The sequence below is a fragment of the Onychostoma macrolepis genome, chromosome 03 (assembly GCF_012432095.1).
Source record: "Onychostoma macrolepis isolate SWU-2019 chromosome 03, ASM1243209v1, whole genome shotgun sequence".
NCBI lineage: Eukaryota > Metazoa > Chordata > Actinopteri > Cypriniformes > Cyprinidae > Onychostoma > Onychostoma macrolepis.
This window is the reverse complement of record NC_081157.1, coordinates 5,629,137-5,648,600: the sequence shown is the minus strand read 5'-3', so window position 1 is coordinate 5,648,600 and position 19,464 is coordinate 5,629,137. Positions and strand designations below refer to the sequence as shown.

The following is a 19,464-nucleotide window of genomic DNA, read 5'->3' as shown; positions in this document are numbered from 1 at the left end:
CAAGTTACCAGTAGGTGCAATAGATTCTCAGAAAACAAACAAGACCCAGCATTCATGACATGCACGCTCTTAAGGCTGTGCAATTGGGCAATTAGTTGAAAGGGGTGTGTTCAAAAAAATAGCAGTGTCTGCCTTTGACTGTACAAACTCAAAACTATTTTGTACAAACATTTTTGTTTCTAGGATTTAGCAATCCTGTGAATCACTAAACTAATATTTAGTTGTATGACCACAGTTTTTTAAAACTGCTTCACATCTGTGTGGCATGGAGTCAACCAACTTGTGGCACCTCTCAGCTGTTATTCCACTCCATGATTCTTTAACAACATTCCACAATTCATTCACATTTCTTGGTTTTGCTTCAGAAACAGCATTTTGATATCACCCCACAAGTTCTCGATTGGATTAAGGTCCGAGATTGGGCTGGCCACTCCATAACATTAATTTTGTTGGTTTGGAACCAAGACTTTGCTCGTTTACTAGTGTGTTTGGGGTCATTGTCTTGTTGAAACAACCATTTCAAGGGCATGTCCTCTTCAGCATAGGGCAACATGACCTCTTCAAGTATTTTAACATATGCAAACTGATCCATGATCCCTGGTATGCGATAAATAGGCCCAACACCATAGTAGGAGAAACATGCCCATATCATGATGCTTGCACCACCATGCTTCACTGTCTTCACTGTGTACTGTGGCTTGAATTCAGAGTTTGGGGTCGTCTCACAAACTGCCTGTGGCCCTTGGACCCAAAAAGAACAATTTTACTCTCATCAGTCCACAAAATGTTCCTCCATTTCTCTTTAGGCCAGTTGATGTGTTCTTTGGCAAATTGTAACCTCTTCTGCACATGCCTTTTTTAACAGAGGGACTTTATGGGGATTCTTGAAAATAGATTAGCTTCACACAGACGTCTTCTAACTGTCACAGTACTTACAGGTAACTCCAGACTGTCTTTGATCATCCTGGAGGTGAGCATTGGCTGAGCCTTTGCCATTCTGGTTATTCTTCGATCCATTTTGATGGTTGTCTTCCGTTTTCTTCCACGTTTCTCTGGTTTTGCTCTCCATTTTAAGGCATTGGAGATCATTTTAGCTGAACAGCCTATAAGTTTTTGCACCTCTTTATAGGTTTTCCCCTCTCCAATCAACTTTTTAATCAAAGTACGCTGTTCTTCTGAACAATGTCTTGAACGACCCATTTTCCTCAGACTTTCAAATGCATGTTTAGCAAGTGCTGGCTTCATCCTTAAATAGGGGCCACCTGATTCACACCTGTTTCTTCAGAAAATTGATGACCTCAGTGATTGAATGCCACACTGCTATTTTTTTGAACACACCCCTTTCAACTAATTCAACTAATTGCCCAATTGCACAGCCTTAAGAGGGTCCATATCATGAATGCTGGGTCTTGTTTGTTTTCTGAGAATCTACTGCACCTACTGGTAACTTGTTTGCCACGTAGCAATAAAAAATATACTAAAAACCTTGATTATTCTGGTTAGTCACATTGTACTGCTATTATTTTGAACAATACTGTACATCAATTTTGGTATGCTTTGGAATGCTGCCTTTTGAAAGCAAACTTATTTTGAAGTTTTGTTGTCATCTTGCCTTTTCTGTGTTGATGTACCTTTGTATTCTGATATTTCCTCTGATATTGTTTCATGTAATGCCTTTTTGTGTATAAATATACCCATTTTCTTTTGTCTCCTCGAGTATTTTGTGTTCCGTGTTCTTATTTGCCGGTGACTTTTGGGTTATTCCAAAACATTTACATTGATTTATTATGAAGTTCAGGCTGTTTCCGGTTTTCATTTGTTTCCTGCTTTTTGGGGGTTCTTTGTTACTATCGCAAGTTCAGTACACTGCATTTGTGTTCTTTACCACATCATGCCTCATTTTGTCTTTTAAAACAGTGATTGAATATGATATGTGATAAAGTTTGAAAGTGGAAAAAAATAAATGGAGAATAAAGTCAAACTTTGCCATTTAATGGACACAGAAAAACTCAGCACAAGTCAGTCATATGCTTGCTTGTAGGTGTGGTTTCTTGTCTTCATTCTTCACCTTTAGTCTTGAAAGTGCAAAAAAAAAAAAAAATTTATTGAAAATGTTTCATAAATTTGATGTATAAAAGGTAACTTTTCTCGACCAAATTATCATCTGTTGTTACCTTCCCAGCTTCACGGCTCTTGGCTCTCAGCTTGTTGACCTGGGACTCTGCGATGTCAGCACGCTCATGAGACTCCTCCAGCTCATGCTGCACCTTCCTGTACCTGGACAGGTGAGTGTTGGCCTGCTCCTCCTGTTAGGATGACACAAGATATCCAACCCCTTTCAGAGCATTGCACTCACGGAGTGTATTGAATAAAAAATGTCAAAACTTCACACTCAAGCCATTTGACATTAGACTTACAGCTTCTTCAGCTTGGCGTTTGTAGGCCTTCACTTTCAGCTGCAGCTTGTCTACCAGATCCTGAAGTCGGGTCACATTCTTCTTGTCTTCCTCAGTCTTTGGGTGTAAAAATTGTTCATGGTCTTGGTTAAACTATGTATATTATCATGAAAGGTGTTAAATGTCTAATTCTTGTGTAGTTTTACCTGGTAGGTGAGCTCCTTCACTCTCCTTTCATATTTGCGCACTCCTTTCACAGCGTCTGCACCACGTCTCTGTTCAGCTTCAACTTCAGTCTCCAACTCACGCACCTTCAGTAGAGAGTTATTGTTGTCACCTGTCAAATCTCTACCATGGCCCGTTCATCTAAAGGTGTACTCACACTAGGCGATCTGAACCATGCTCCAGCACCCCCAAAGTCTGGTTCTTTTGAACCATGTCCTGGCCCTCTTGAAGAGCTGAGTTCAGTTGGACTCTGGTGTGGTACACATGTAGTGTGATCGCTAACTGCTCTACTGTCATAATACTCAAATGAACTGAAAATTGCTACTTTCCAAGTAGTAATAGATGTTTTTGTAGAAATTGAGTAATATAGGTTTATAACGGGTCTGGTTTTCACCTTATTGATAAACAGTATTTATACTTTGCGAGGATAGCTGCAAATTCCTCCATCAATGTCGTCTGACTCCATAATCATGTTCTGATACGTGCAGCACAGTTAAATGAAAATCACTACACTGCATAAGTGATAAATATATTAGACAGTCTATTAGCAAAAGCGCTTTTCTTCCTGTTTTCTTCAAAACAAAAGCTGAATCGTAATGATGAAAGCCTGCTCCAACCCAGAACGTTAAGTGCAATGTAAGTGCAGGCGGGGGTATAATCGCACTCTGGCTCGGTACAAGGCACCCGTTCCTAGTGTGAGTACACCCTAAGTCTGTATTTAGCCTGTAATTTACCCTGGACTCCAGTTTCTGGAGCTGTTTCTTTCCACCCTTCATGGCCAGACTCTCAGCCTCATCCAAACGGTGCTGCAGGTCTTTAATAGTCAGCTCCAGGTTCTTCTTCATCCTCTCCAGGTGAGCACTGGTGTCCTGCTCCTTCTTTAGCTCCTCGGCCATCATGGCAGCCTGAAATATAAGCCAATGAAAATGAGCTAACCAGTATAGATAGAATTAGCTTCCATGAATGATCTCAGTCAAATAACTGTTTAAATTAGAATAGAGCAACAGAAAGTAAACACCCACATCAGTGATGGCCTTCTTGGCCTTCTCCTCTGCATTTCTGGCCTCCTGGACTGCATCGTCCACCTCACCTTGAACCTGGACCAGATCAGTCTCAAGCTTCTTCTTGGTGTTAATAAGACTCGTATTCTGCAGGATTTAAGCAGGTAGTTTAGTGTATATTTAATTAAAACTGTGTATGTAACCTGAATGTGCTCTTAGTAGTTAATCATTTTTCTGTACTTGTGAGTGCAGCAGTCCCACACGCTCGCTGGCATCCACCAGCTCCTGCTCCGCCACTTTGCGTCCTCTCTCTGTTTGCTCAAGTGCAGCTCTCAGCTCCTCAATCTCTGCTTGCATCAGGCTATTCCTGCGCTCCACCATGGCTACCTGCTCCTTCATGTCCTCATGTCCTCTGACAGCTTCATCAAGGTGCAGTTGGGCATCCTGTGGCAATGTTCTTAATTTGTTAGTTGCATGTAATGCTTCAGTTAATTCATGTATCTTATTCATATTATTAAACATTTAAACTCCTCATACTACAGATAGATACCTTGAGTTGGCCTTGGACGTTCCTGAGCTGTTTCTGGGCCTCAGCAGCCTGGCGGTTGGCATGGCTCAGCTGGATCTCCATCTCATTCATCTTCTTTTTGACCCTCAGGGCATAATTTCTGCTCCTGACCTCAGAGTCCAGTGTGCTCTGCATGGAATCGATCACTCTTTGGCTATTCCTCTTGATCTGTTCCATCTCCTCGTCCTTCTCAGCCAGCTTCCTGTCAATCTCGCTCTTCACCTGGTTCAGCTCCAGCTGCACACGAAGAATCTTGGACTCTTCATGCTCCAGGGTGCCCTGCAAGGAAAAAAGGAAATAATTGACTGACTTTTTAAACTTGGCAAAATGTACTATATGCCTCCAGAGTTATGGCACTACATTTGTGATTGTTTAAGAAGGAAATAAGTATGTTTGTTTAAGGTTTTGAACCACTACATATACAGAACAATGTTTTAATATTATTGAAAGCACTGGTGTGATGTTAGTATTGTATCGAAGGAATGGCACCTCAGCTTCTTCAAGTGCAGTCTGGATCTCTGATTTCTCAGACTCCACTGTCTTCTTGGCTTTCTCTAACTCATGAATGCTCTTTCCAGTCTCTCCAAGCTGCTCAGTGAGGTCAGAAATCTCCTCTAAAAGTATATATATAAAGTATATATATATAAAGTATGTATAAAAATATATCTTTTTTTTTAATGCATCTGTTTTTTAAAATCCTTGCTGTAAAAATAAATGTGCCATTTACGTTGCAGATTCTTGTTCTCCCTCTTCAGGGTCTCGAGGTGGTCAAGAGCTTCTTCATAAGAGTTCTTCATTTTGAAAAGCTGAGTGCTGAGAGAACGAGCTTCTTTCTGAGCAGCTTCTAGTTCAGCCTGGCTTTCCTCATACTTCTGCTTCCACTCTGATAGAACCTGAAAAAGAAATGTAGTCATTGTTAATTAGCCGAGTCCATGGTTCAAGGTTTAGATTTGAAGATTATCCACCTCTTTCTTACCTTATCAAAGTTTCTCTGCTTCTTGTCAAGGTTGGCAGCCAATGCATTTGCCCTCTCCCCATCAATCATGAGGTCCTCTACTTCACCCTGCAGTCTCTGTTTGGTCTTTTCCAGTGAGGCACACTTGGAGTTCACCGCCTCAATGGATTCTTCAGCATCCTGCAGACGCTGTGCCAACTTTTTCCTGAAGAAAGTGGTATGAAATTATGAATTCTTACTAATATTTGTGATATTAAATATAGGGTACTGAAAACTCGTGTTTTTTGTTGTTGTATTTACTTGGCTTCCTCGAGCTCTTCAGTGCGTTGGATGGCATCAGTCTCATATTTGGCTCTCCACTGGGCCACCTCACTGTTGGTCTTAGACATTCCACGCTGGAGTTCAGCTTTGGCCTCCTGCTCCTCCTCATACTGCTCTCTGAGCAAGTCACAGTCATGGCGGGCAGACTGAACCGCATGGGCCAGAGCATTCTTGGCCTATAAGGCAGCGCATTTTGGGATTTTAAACACTCTTCAAAAAAGCATTAAAATCATTTGATTATCAAAACAAAATAATATGTGCAACTCTACCTTGACTTCTTCCTCAATATGTCTTTTGAGATCCTCGATTTGCTGAGTATAAGCCTGTTTTCCTCTAGTTAACTGTGAAACAAGTGCTTCTTTCTCTTCCAGTTGACGGCTAAATTCACCTTAGAAAGAGGTTACAGATATTAGCATGAAATATAATATCAGAATCAAACTCAATTTTGTTTTGAGGTTTTTTTACACGTGTATCTTACTCTCTTACCATTTTCAGTCTGAAGTCTTGCTCGTTGTGCATTCATGTCGTTCAACTGGCGACTATTTTCATCACTTTTGGCCTTGATTTCGCTCAGCTGGTCTTCAAGTGTACTGCATATCTTCTCTAAATTAACCTACAGAGATTAGAGATTTAATGAATATGTTTGTAAAGATGATTTTGCACTTATTAATGATCATCTAGTGACATTACCTTTGCTTTAGCCACAGCCTCCATGTTGCTTGTCAAGTCATCAATCTCCATCTTGTATTCACTCTTCTCCTTCTCCAGCTTCTGCTTGACCCGCTGGAGGTTGTCGATCTGTTCTCCGAGCTCAGCCACACTGTCTGCCTGCTTCTTTCGGAGAGCTGCAGCTGTAGCTTCATGCTGCAAAGTAGACTCTTCCAGATCACGACGCATCTTCTGGAATTCGGCTTCACGCTTCTTGTTCATCTCAATCTGGGCAGCAGTGGCACCACCAGCTTCCTCAAGCCTCTCACTGATCTCTTCAAGTTCCCTGGAGAGATCAGCTCTCTGCTTCTCCACTTTGGCACGAGCAGCTCGCTCTGCCTCAATTTCTTCTTCCAGCTCCTCGATACGGGCCTAATTGGAAAAATAAATAAATAAATAAATAAATAAATAATTATTGATATTTGTAATGTGGATTTTTCCAGCTATGCATCTACTTCACCATTTCACATCAGATAGACTAGAGTTAGTGTTACCTGAAGTTCTTTGATCTTCTTCTGAAGCTGTGCTCCCAAAGTCTGTTCATCCTCAATCTTGCTGAGAAGCTGACTTGTCTCAAAGTCCTTCCTGTTTTTAAAGTATTGTTTTATAAAATGTGCCAAATACTTATTTTGTGTAATTGTGTAAAGTTCAAAATCTGATGCCCACTCACTTTTTGATCTTCTCATCTGATTGCTGTTTGTCATTCTCCAGGTCCATGATGGACTCCTGGGCCAGTTTCAGATCACCCTCAAGCTTTCTCTTGGCTCTCTCAAGGTCCATACGGAGCTTCTTCTCTTGTTCCAGTGAGCCCTCAAGCTATTGTGACAAATCAGAGCATTAAAATATTAATTAGCAACAATATTAATTTCTCATTGATTCCCATTGATTCATGGTCTTATTCTTATGCCAGACATCTTACATCGTCCACTTGCTGCTCAAGCTTTGTCTTAGCTTTAGTCAGAGTGTTGACTTTGTCTTCCTCTGCCTGAAGGTCATCAAGAGTCTGCTGGTGTGCCTCTTGGAGGGCTTTCTTCTCTTTGGTCAGCTTGGCAATGCTCTCATCCTGGGAGGCCATTTCCTCCGTCAGGTTTTTCACCTAAATGGAAACATTGATAACTGGTTTCATTATCAACAGCCTGAATCACAATCTGCAGTGTGTGTGTGTGTGTGTGTGTGTGTATATATATATATATATATATATATATATATATATGTATAATAAAAAAACTGACTTTATTTTCTGTTGCATGTTTCTCCTTCTCCACTTTGGCCAAGGTGAGCTCCAGGTCATCGATGTCTTTCTTCAGCTCGGAGCATTCATCCTCCAGTTTCCTCTTCTTGGCAGTCAGTTCAGCATTGATTTCCTCCTCATCCTCCAGTCTCTCGTTTGTCTCTTTGAGTTTGCCCTCGAGCTGGATCTTGCTTTTGATGAGCCCTTCACATCTCTCCTCAGCATCAGAGAGGTTTTCAGATTCCTGTTGATTGACATGGACATAGTTAATGACTTATGTTTATAGCTGTAGGATCTATATTAAGATCAGTTAGAGCTGAAATACTCACAGAAGTTACTTGCAGTAGAAGATCGTTTTTCTCCTGAACAAGTGACACCATTTTCTCCTCAAGCTCCTTCTTTTTAGCTAATGCCTTTGTTAAATCTTCTTTCATTTTGTCATAATTCTCCTTCATGGCTGCCATTTCTTTCTCAGTCTCTGCAGTCTTCAGAAGAGGCTTGATCTTGAAGTACACCTTCATACATGGCCAATGTTTCACATTCATGAATGAGCGGATGTTGTATTGAATGGTATAAATTGACTCCCTGTGTAAATTGTAATCAGTAAATCAGTCTTTATCACTCTGTGGTACTAAACAGTCGTGTTCCAAACATTATTGTAAGTTCATTGTACCTCCTTTCCATCATTTTGACAAACTCCTTCCTCATGACATATCCACGGCACAAAGCCTGAGTCATGGTAACCAGATTTGCTAATTTCTCATCTCTCATCTCCTCAAGAGTACCCAACAGACCAGCTTTGAAGAACACCTACAACAACATTTGGAATATGTTAGTGGTGTAATGTTGAATAAGCCAATAAGTGCTTTTCAGCGTCGATACACTATATGGCCCTAATAATAATTGAGTTTGGCTGTTCCAGTAATTTCAGTGGGAAAAAATATATATTATGTTCTATACTATACTATAGAATGACATTTGAGAGAATTCTGTCCTTTCTTTTTTGATGTAACAGTTTGGAGAGGCATGACAGTGTCCAGTACACAAAGTGGGGTCCATATATAATATTTTGGGGTAATAATTTGTGGAAAAACTGGTGTGGTGTGGAATAACTTGACTGGCACAAAGCCTAGACTTGAACCCCTATTCAAAAGCTTCGGGGCCTTCCTTCCTCAGACTGTTGCAGTACATTTGGAAGCAATGAATTCTCTACAATGTCATTGTGTTTTAGCAGAGTCAAAAATGAGAAGGAAAGAGTTGAAATAGTTTTGTCCACATGGTGTATTTGCTGAGTAGCTCACCTTGGTGAGTCCAAATTTGTATTGGGTGTGGTCAACATCAATAGAGCCCAAGAGTTTCTCTGCAGCCTTTTTGTTGTCAATGAACTGTCCCTCAGGGATGACGCTAGCGTTTAATACTTTGTATCTAGAGGACATTTAGGGAAGAGTCATATTCTTGTGTTATCATGTAAGGAAGCGGAGATTAGGTGATACATCATCTCTAAGTAAGAAGTTGCAAAAATATGTCTTTACCTCTGCTTGAAGTCACCGTAGTGGATTCTGCTGGGGAAACCCTTCCTGCAGATTCTGATGCCCTCCAGGACACCATTACACCTGAGCTGGTGGATAACCAGGTAGTTCTCCATCAGACCTGAATTGAAAATGTTCTTAAGGTTCCAGACATTTTTTCAAAACTGTGATGCATTTGAGTCTTCAAGGATCAAGATTACCTGGAGTCTTGGATTCATTAGGAATCAAGCAGCGCACAAAATGAGGGTGAGTGCTCCTCAGATTAGACATCAGTTTAGCCAAGTTCTCCTGTGGAAAGGTTTGTAATTAATCTAATCTGTAATGTTGAAAAATTTCACAAACTTCATTAAGAGAGAGAATCTGTTTACCCTAAAAAGTGCAGACACCGTCTGGAAGGAACCACCCTTCTTCTTGCCTCCTTTCTTTGCACCTCCCTCTGTTTTATATCAATGACAGAAGTTTTTTTGTTGTTGTTAATCTTGTGTTGCTTTCCATTAACCTCTTCAATAAATCTCTATTTACATCTTGTTGAATCTAACTGCAAATCCTGCATAGATATACTTCATATTTTGAAACTCCAAAATCTGTGATCACACAGTTTGTTGCGTTCTGATGATCTTATACTTTTTTTTTTTTTTTTTTTTTTGTATAAGCAGGTGTCTTGTACATAATTAAAACACAAAGGAAATGCAGATGTTTGTACCTTCAGCAGCAGCAGCGACATACAGGAAGGCCAGCACTTTGAGCGATGACTTTTGGTAAAGTTGCACAACTGAGTCATTCAGTGGATCCTTGTTCTTGTCCAACCAGCCACCAATGTTGTAGTCCACAGTGCCGGCGTAGTGCACCAGAGAGAAGTGGGCCTCTGCCTTACCTTTGGCAGGCTTGGGCTTCTGGAAAGCTGCAGTTTTGCCCAGATGCTGGTCATGCAGCTTGTTTTTGAAGCTTGTGTCTGTAGCCTTTGGGAACATGCACTCCTCTTTAAGGATGGAGAAGATGCCCATTGGCTGTTGAAGAAATATTCACACTCAAGTACAGCCACAGTGAGAATAGTTATTTTAATTTACTGAATATCCTCTTACTTTCTCAATGAGCTCAATGCAGGCAGCCAAGTCCATACCAAAGTCAATGAACTCCCATTCAATGCCTTCTTTCTTGTACTCCTCTTGCTCCAGAACAAACATGTGATGGTTGAAGAACTGTTGCAGTTTCTTATTTGTGAAGTTGATGCAAAGCTGCTCCAAGCTGTTGAAATGATAATTCAACAGAAGCAATTATTGCAACTCACTGTTATCTTGTATGTCTTGATTCTTTCAGAGACATTAATGACTGATACTCACATCAAAGATCTCAAATCCAGCGATGTCCAGCACACCGATGTAGAACTGTCTAGGCTGTGTTGTGTTCAACATCTCATTGATACGGACGACCATCCACAAGAACATTTTCTCATAGACAGACTTGCAGAGTGCCGAGACTGAATTGTTCACCTGAGAAATTCAAAGGTCTCTCACGATGACTATGTCTGAGACATTTCTCACTGTATCCATAAGTTAAATGTGTTAATAAAGTCATCACCTGTGGTACTGTCTGGCCTTTGGTCACCATCTCGTTCCCAACCTTCACTCTGGGGTAGCACAGAGCTTTCAGCATTTCAGCGGAGTTGAGGCACATGAGGTAGGCGATTTTATCAGCCGCTAAGGAAGCAGAGTTTTATGCATTATTGTTGCTAATTAAGTGAATGTTTATATGTTAATATATGCTAAACTTTTATTACCCTCATTGCCGTCAGGTTCGGCCTGCTCCTCTCTCTGCTTCTGTTTGAACTTCATGCTCCCATGATGCATCACAGCACCCGTCAGCTTGTAGATGCTGATTTTCTCATCAGCAGTGAAGCCAAGGATGTCAATGGCAGTCTGTTTTTACACAGACCAAATAAATCACATTGTTTATTGGAGTCAAAAAAGAAGGGTATTTTATGCTGTGTCATGCAGTAATCAGTTCAAGCTGGTGTTATTCTGATGTTTGTTTGCTCAGATATATTGCATAGAATCTAAAAATACTACTACTAATAATAATATTGCAGCTGTCCACATACATCTGTGGCAATGAACTCCTCCACGTCATCGATACTCTTGACAGTGATTTCACCCTGGCTGATCATTGGATAGTCATAAGGGTTGGTGGTGATGAGCAGGGCCTCTGTAAAGAGTTGATGTGCAGTATGTTAATAGTGCTCTCAAACATGGAAACAACTGAAAAACACAATCCTGTAGATTTCTCACCGAGCAGCTCTGGCTTGTGTCCAGTCATGAGCTGGTAGAAGATGTGGTAACTCCTCTCAGCAGACAGCTGGAATGTTACCCTTGACTTTTCTAGCAGATCTTTCCATGAAAAAAAAAAAAGAGGAAAAAAATACGTTTTCAATTGATTAACCCACATCTTAGCCTCCAAATAAAATGTTTGGCTTAAAACAGTGTTGACTCACAAGTTTCAATATCTGCTTTGGCCAGTTTACCAGTGGTCCCAAAGTGAATCCTGATGAATTTACCCTAGATTGAAATCATTGATAACTGTTTGCCTGCTTTGAAATTGTGATTGAAAATTTATGCTGTTATTAATGATGATTCATAGGTGCAACTTACAAAACGAGAGGAGTTATCGTTCCTTATAGTCTTGGCATTACCATAAGCCTCCAGCAGAGGGTTGGCTGCAATGATCTGGTCTTCCAGTGATCCCTAGATGTAATTGTAGGACAGTGGGTAGTCGTGAGGTGAATTACAAACACTGTCATTAGTAACATTGTCTAGAATAGGTATTGACTAACCTGCATTTTTCCAGGGACAGGCTCTGCCTTCTTTGGACTAGCCATCGCAACAGTTGCAAAATACTGAATGACACGCTTTGTGTTCACAGTCTTTCCTGCACCAGATTCTCCGCTGGAGATTTATATGAGATCATCATTTAGTCATAAATCTTTTATTGATTTACAATTATAATTGAAAAGCTTCAGGTTGTGTCAGCAGAAGAATATTTACTCACGTAATCAGGACAGACTGATTCTCACGATCTGAAATCAAATCATAAAATGTTAACAGGATTTCTAAAATAGGTAGCACTCTATATTAACTTGAAGCTATAAAGTGTTTGTGAAGTTTGTTATTTTTCTTGCATTGGTATTAGATTAATAGGCTACATCCTAAACTTAACATTTAATTTATTTATTCATATACGTGCATATAGAAGAAAGTAACTTTTTATACAATAATGCAAAATAATGGTTGTTATGAAGTACTTACTAATTAAACATTAATTTGAACTGTACCACTCATTTTCCTCAGCTTAAAAACCTTATTTAGGTATCGTTTACTAAGTAGTTGTTAACTAAGGATAAAAAGCATCAATCCTCTGTCAAAACAGCAATTTATAGACAATGAATTATACACTATTATGCCATGGTCTGTCTGAATACTGGATTCTGATTGGCTGGCAGGTGTTGATTAAATTCGTTTAACTGCACAGGTAGTTCCAGGTCAGTTCAATCACGTTCCATATTAATGTGCTTCCTATAAACATTGGTAACCATAAAAACATACAGTTACAGTTGAATAGTAATACAGATGAAAATAACCGTCATTTTTATCGTTCCGGTCAAATATTGCAGCGCAAATATTATTAACATCTTTAATATGTGAATGCTGGCAAATGACCATGGCATAAACGGGATAATCAACGGCTAGCTGTGCATTAAACGATTTGAATGCACTTCGCGGAGGCCTCCGCTGCGCGTTGGGCGGTTCTTCGCCTCCACGTCATGCATTCAAATCGTTTAATGCACAGCTAGCCGTTGATTATCCCTTACTTATAAAACGATTAGTTCCATTCCTCGATTCTGATTGGTCGGCAGCTGTGTTTTATTCACAATACAGCACGGCTATGACCGCTTCACCGAACCATTCTGTGTATCACTGAGCAACACCCTTAGCAACCACCCTTAGCAACATAAACAATCAATACCATCAAAACTGTTTAATGTATTATGTATTTCGGCAGAATTAACTGTTTGTTATTTATTTAATGAAGCATGAGTGACCCCTGCTGGCGTTATGTTGCATCTTTCATCTTTAATTTTGAGACCCCGCCCTTCCTCTGTCTAAATAAATGCTTCTTATGCGGAGATGTGTGCGGCACGTGTCTGAGTGACTGCAGTTTCCGAAGTGAGGAGGGAATATTACTGAATTTATTAGTTTTCTGATTCAGGTATGATTCTGTATGTCCATAAGTTTACACTGTAATGACGCTTGCAAACTCGCGCTGTGCCGCGAATCGGTCTGTTTTAAAATTAAAAGACGGAAAACAGAAGTTTTCTCAAGCTGAGAGATAAGCAGATGTATGTGTGTGACAAAATATCATATATGGTGTTTAAAAAATAAATAAATTTTTATTTAAGCTCCATTAGACGAGAGGCAGGTTCGGAACATTCTCTTGCTATTTACTGTTGCTGTCAGGAACTATTTTTTAGCGGAAGGACAGCATTTAACGAACTTGCTTCAAAAAAGTAACATTTCAATACATACATTTTGGGTTTTCATATTTTTTGATTGTGTGGTAACCGTTTTATAAAAGCAATAAGGTCCTCGAGGCCTCCGCTTCGCGTCGTGCCTAACAACGCCCTTCAGCCGTGATTTATTCACAATACAGCATGGCCTCTCGTACCTTATTCCTTACATACGTCACACTTGTTATTATAAAGTGTATTTTTTTCTTTGTCTTTTTAACTGTTATTTATTGAGACTGCAGGAATCCACTTACCAGTGAGCATAAACTGGTAGGCGTTGTCGGAGATGGAGAAGATGTGAGGTGGGGCTTCAATCCTCTTCTTGCCTCGGTATCCAGACACAATAATTGCGTCGTACACTGGGAGCCACTTGTATGGATTGACAGTGGCGCAGAACAAGCCAGAGTAGGTCTGAAATGGAGATCATCCAGTTTTACAATGTTGCTGCCCTATTCCAGGAATAAATTCTGATTTACTTACATAGATCATCCATGCTGCGTAACGCTCTTTGAGGTTAAACAGCACAGCAGGCTCATTGAGGTGGGTCATCATGGCCATGTCCTCCATTTTGTCAAACTTGGGAGGATTCATTGGGAAGATTTCATCTTCTTTTACTGTGACAGTCTGTAATGAACATTGTTTAGACTTTTTGTACACGCATTTCTACACTATTTAAGAAAAACTTCTGAACTCAAGCACAGTAACATATGAAATAGTTTTTTGATTGTTTGTTTGTTTACTCTATGCTACTTACTTTCCCACAGTGAGTTTTGACAGTAGCTTTGCCACCCTCTCTACTAACAAGAGTACTTTTCAAGTACATCTCAGCTTGATCTGTCACGAAGAACGCTGATTTGGCGTCAAAGGGGGTGTTCTGAGCCTCGATTCGCTCTCTTTCTGGCTTCCGGAGGTAAATGGCCGCGGGCCGAAACACTCCATTTCACCATCTCCCATGATTGTACTTCACTGTGGAGCAGAACTGACATCACCATGCTGATATACTTAGATTCACTTTTTGATTGTCATTGTCTAACTTTCAACTCTAACTCTCCTAATACATTCCAATCAGTGAAACCTCCAAACAGATCATATTGTCACAAGTTATTTACCCTGTATTATGCTCAGATATAAATCGCAGCAGTCAAATTCAGGATTCTGAAAAAAATATATATAAATGACTAGTCACACACACACACATATAGATAGATAGATAGATAGATAGATAGATAGATAGATAGATAGATGGATAGATAGATGGTTTAACTCACCCACCTTTGATGGGCAACTGTGCTGCAATCAGAGGCTGTCGTTTATATAGTGTATTTACTGAACACTCAGCTAAACTGTCCAGCTGGATTTGGTCATGTTCTTCTACTTGGTTTATGATGATGTATCTCAGAATCAGAATCAGAATCAGAATTAGCTTTATTCGCCAGGTGTGCGCAAACACACGAGGAATTTGTTGTGGTTTTAAGGTGCTCCTGGTACATACATACATACATACATACATAAATACACATGTGACATGAGAACAGAAAAAAAAACATTTAAATAGTAAGACTTAACAATGGATAATAATCCTAATAATAATAAGTATGAATCTGGAACAGTAGATTTATGTACAGATTTGTGCATTATTTACTCTATATACAGCTGTATAGATAAACATATGTATGTGTATTTACATAATACTTGAGAGGGAGGCAATAATTAAAGATGGAGAATGAATTACAGAACACAGGTAGTGATCCACGTGTTAGCTATTTAAGCTGGAGATGGCATGGGGGAAAAAACTGTTTTTATGCCTAGATGTTCTACTGCACAGAGATCTGTAGCGTCTGGCTGAAGGGAGAAGTGCAAACAAGTTGTGTCTGGGGTGAGAGGGGTCTTTGATGATGTTACCTGCCCATTTCTTCACTCTGGAGTTGTACAAGTCCTGAAGGCTGGGCAGGTGCACACCAATGATCTCAGTCCTAGTGGAAAATAGCAACATGTTTGCTGGAGCATGTGATATTTTAATTATTCTCATGGTTTACATCAACTGATCATCCTTTCTATACTTATATTCATGATGTTGATATGTTTTAATTTAAAGCAATAACACATTCATCATAGACATTTGGATAATACACTTATATGGCATAAAAGTTTTACAGTCCGTGTTTTTTCATGTTGTGTTTCTTCTTTTTAATGTAGGCTTTCTTGTTGTGTGTATTTGTTAGTTTACATGTTTAATTTGTTGTCACTGAGGTCTTATTTCAATATCGAATCTTATTTTAATCTTGGCAAAGAGGAGGAACTTAGTTCAGATGTAAGGAAGCACTCAGCTGCCACTGCTATTTAATTTTAGAGGTGACAGCAAGACTGACCCAATGTGATGACTAAAAGTTTTTACTTTTGATCAAAGGTAATATACAACTTATGTTTTGGCCAACTATCTATTACATAACGATTGATATTGCTAAATCACATGATGTCATTTACCATTCTTACCTTTGTTTTACCTGATAAATTCCTGTGTTCAGCAAGTTCTAACATTTGTTTTTGGACATTTAGCATCCATATTATTTCCTCTTCAATTGCAAATACAGTCAAGTAACAGTGTTTGCATATAATGTCAACTTTTGGATACATATTTAAATCTTTTACAAAATCACAAAGAGCTCACTGTATGCAATTTCTAGTTCGATCACAGGAATGTGAGAAAAGATTTTCCTCTTGACCAACTTGAGAAGTTTGGCAAGCAGGGCATTAAAACCTAGATGAATTACCAGAGCTGGACCGTAACAGTCCTTCCAAATGAAAAAATAATATCTCTGGCAGATTTTTATTGGGCAATAAAACCTCAGTGGTCACGGCACATACGAATCTTATTTCATGGTGTTATAATGACTCTCAAAGTTATAAACAGCATGTTCATATATGGACAAATCATAAATATAGCACAGTGAGAGCTCATGTTTGTATTATGAAGTTTAGGTTACTCATCCAGGCCACGGTGAAGACTCGTCTGACCTATCATGACATTACTGTAAGATTGCTCAGTAAGTACACTGCTTTTTTCCAATTTACTGTACCTTTGAAATAAATTAATAAAAAAGTAATAAACAATGTTTATGACTTGCTCTAGAGTCTATATTCATGTTATGTTAACATTTATTAGCTGCTGCAGTATACTATTGTTGTAGATTATTACCAGCTATTAACTGACTTTGTGTTGGAGTCACAAACCTAAGAATTTTGTTTGATTTAAATATAAATTTACAGACAACAGTCAACATGTGGTGTAGTACTTATTCAACTTTGGGCCAAATGGTTCTAAGCATGGTGAGTTATATTTCCAGATGCATTTCTACATGAATACGGTACGGTTTGTAATCACACCACGTCTGTTTTAAGTGCATGAATTCAAATATGAAGCATCGAACCACAAAATAATTTACTTGTCTTGAATGTAGTTTTTGCATTGTTTATCCAGTGTATAGGAATACAATTTAGAATACAATTGTGAAATACTGTCTTCATGCAAATAAAACAGTCAAGTCAGAATACAAGCAACTAAAAATTTTTTTGGTAGGCTATGAAATTTGCAGAGCGGACAATAGTCTGGAAGGATTTCAGAGAATAGTGCCAAAACATCCAGTCTACCACCGGTACCAACCAGGTATACACAGATTCCAAGGAACGGTGAGAAACAAAGCAGTAACCTGCATCATATTCCGCCAATAGACCACAGAGATCAGCGTAGGGGAATCGTACTAGATGAGCCTTGATTTTTACAAGCAGGCCACCGCGTTTACCCCGTCGTCTCTGTCTGGATACGGCGTTCGGCAGAGGTAAGCAGGTAATCCATGTAGAAGTGGAGGAGGGGGCAAAGTTTTCTGTCTACCCAAATCGTGAATTACATTATTTTCCATGGCAGATCTAATGTTGAGAAATGCTTGGCGATCATACACCAGTAGAGAGTCTTTTTAAAAACAGTCAATAAAAACAACACAAACACAAATAAAACTGAAAGCAGCAGATGGCCGGCCAAACACACTAGCGCCATCTTTCAATGATAGTGGATGTGTGGAATGAGTGGAAAGTGGCAGTAAATGATTGTATTTGTTATTGCAGTGTAGTTCACTCAGTGAACCTTGATGGGTGTGGGCTACAGCAGCTGGAGAGCACAGCAGGTTCAGTCCCACCAGCTTGAGTTACTAGTTAATATATTATTAACCCTCTGGGGTCTGAGGGTGTTTTGGGGCCCCCGGAGAAGTTTTGACATGCCCTGACATTTGTGCTTTTTTTCAGCTGCTTATAAACATTTTAATGGCTAAAGTCTAAAAACACTGTATTCAGCACAAACTGGGCTACAATAATATGTGAGCAACTTGTACGTACGTGATTGTGTTTTTGAGAAAACGTTTATGCGTGGTTAGAAAAAAACTAAAATTTTAAAGTAACTCAAATAAGGCCATAAAACACATACAGAACATTTGTTCACAAGACTTTTGAGAACTGGATCTTGTAGCCTAGAATATTTGCTTCAAAATGATCTGAAAATAATTTAACTCACTCATTCAGAGAAAACGATATATTGATTTAAATTTTCTAAGTCACTTTTGGAGTAGAAAGGCTCTATGCGAGGGGGCGTGAACTATCCTGGATAATGCTGTGACTGACACCTGAGAAGACAAAGGCCCGCATAATGAGCTCCATAATGAGCCATTGAGTCAGGTGTGTGACTGAGAGGGAAGAGTTACAAGAAAGAATCTGAGGAAAAAAGAAATGTGTATACATATAACTATCACATAAAATAACTTGAGATTCACTTCAACTGCGAGTGCAGTTAAACAGTTTATTAGGAACAAATAAACAAATAAACAACAGAAGAGTCAAGACATCGTGGGTGCAATATCCAAAATATCCAAAACAGTGGCAGGAAACTGGAACCCAGGAAAACAGGAGACAGCAGAAACTGCATGAGAAAACACAAAACAGACATGAGCAACACAATGAACGGACAAAGCAAACATGGTGACAATACATACACTATCAGTCAAATTATTTAAACAGTAAGATTTGTAATGTTTTTTTTTTTAAGAAGTGTCTTCAGCTCACCAAGCCTGCATTTATTTGATCCAAAGTACAGCAAAAACAGTACATTATATTTATTATAATATATAGGCCTACATATTTTTAATATTCAAAATAAATAAAGCATAGAACATATAACTGTCCTCACGTCGTGCAACATTTAAATGCAATGAAAGGTTGCCTATCATATTTCAAAATGTTGCACTCGATTTTACACATTTTATTCTGGAGTTATAGTTTGGGAAAAGTTCAATTAGTAAATGCGTTCAACTTTGTCACAACAACACATTATCGAATGCCAATAAGAAACATTACTTACTCGGTATAGAAGATCTCCTCCTCCGCCGGCTTTTAGTGACGTGTTTCAAAAAGCAGTTTGCAGAGAGAGTGAAGACTGAGAACGCACCCTGTTTGTTTTCTTTATTCTTCAAAAGCACAAAGTTTAGTTGTTATTATGAGTGTATACAAATAAAAGTAGACCCCTTACAGATTCGAATGGTGTATTGCTCTTATCTGTATTTCTGTAATTCAAGCTTATTTCCGCCTCATCAGGAAAATCTGCCTCAAAATGCGTATCCGCGTTTGTCGACCCCAGAGGTTTAATCACTTATAAATCATTGAAATGTCAAAAAAAACAAACAAACAAAAAAAACACACAAATTGTACTATTATCTCACAGCGTTAAAATACTCCATGTATGTCAGAGAAGACATCTGTCTACATCCTCACCAGTCAGCCCTTACTGTCACGAATCTGGTCTGCACTTCCGTCCATTCACCACCAGAGGTCACTCGCTCACCACATGGACTTTCACACCACACACCACATGGACTCCATTTCCCATCATCCAACACTGATCACAGCTGTCACTAATCACTCATTGCACTAAT

General features: G+C 39.2%; 1 pseudogene; it reads right to left on the bottom strand.

Annotated features, from left to right (window-relative positions):
- The window catches only part of LOC131534131 (myosin heavy chain, fast skeletal muscle-like), a 37,092-nt pseudogene extending 22,646 nt beyond the window's left edge, over positions 1–14,446 (bottom strand).
- Positions 14,447–19,464: the final 5,018 nt, after the last annotated feature.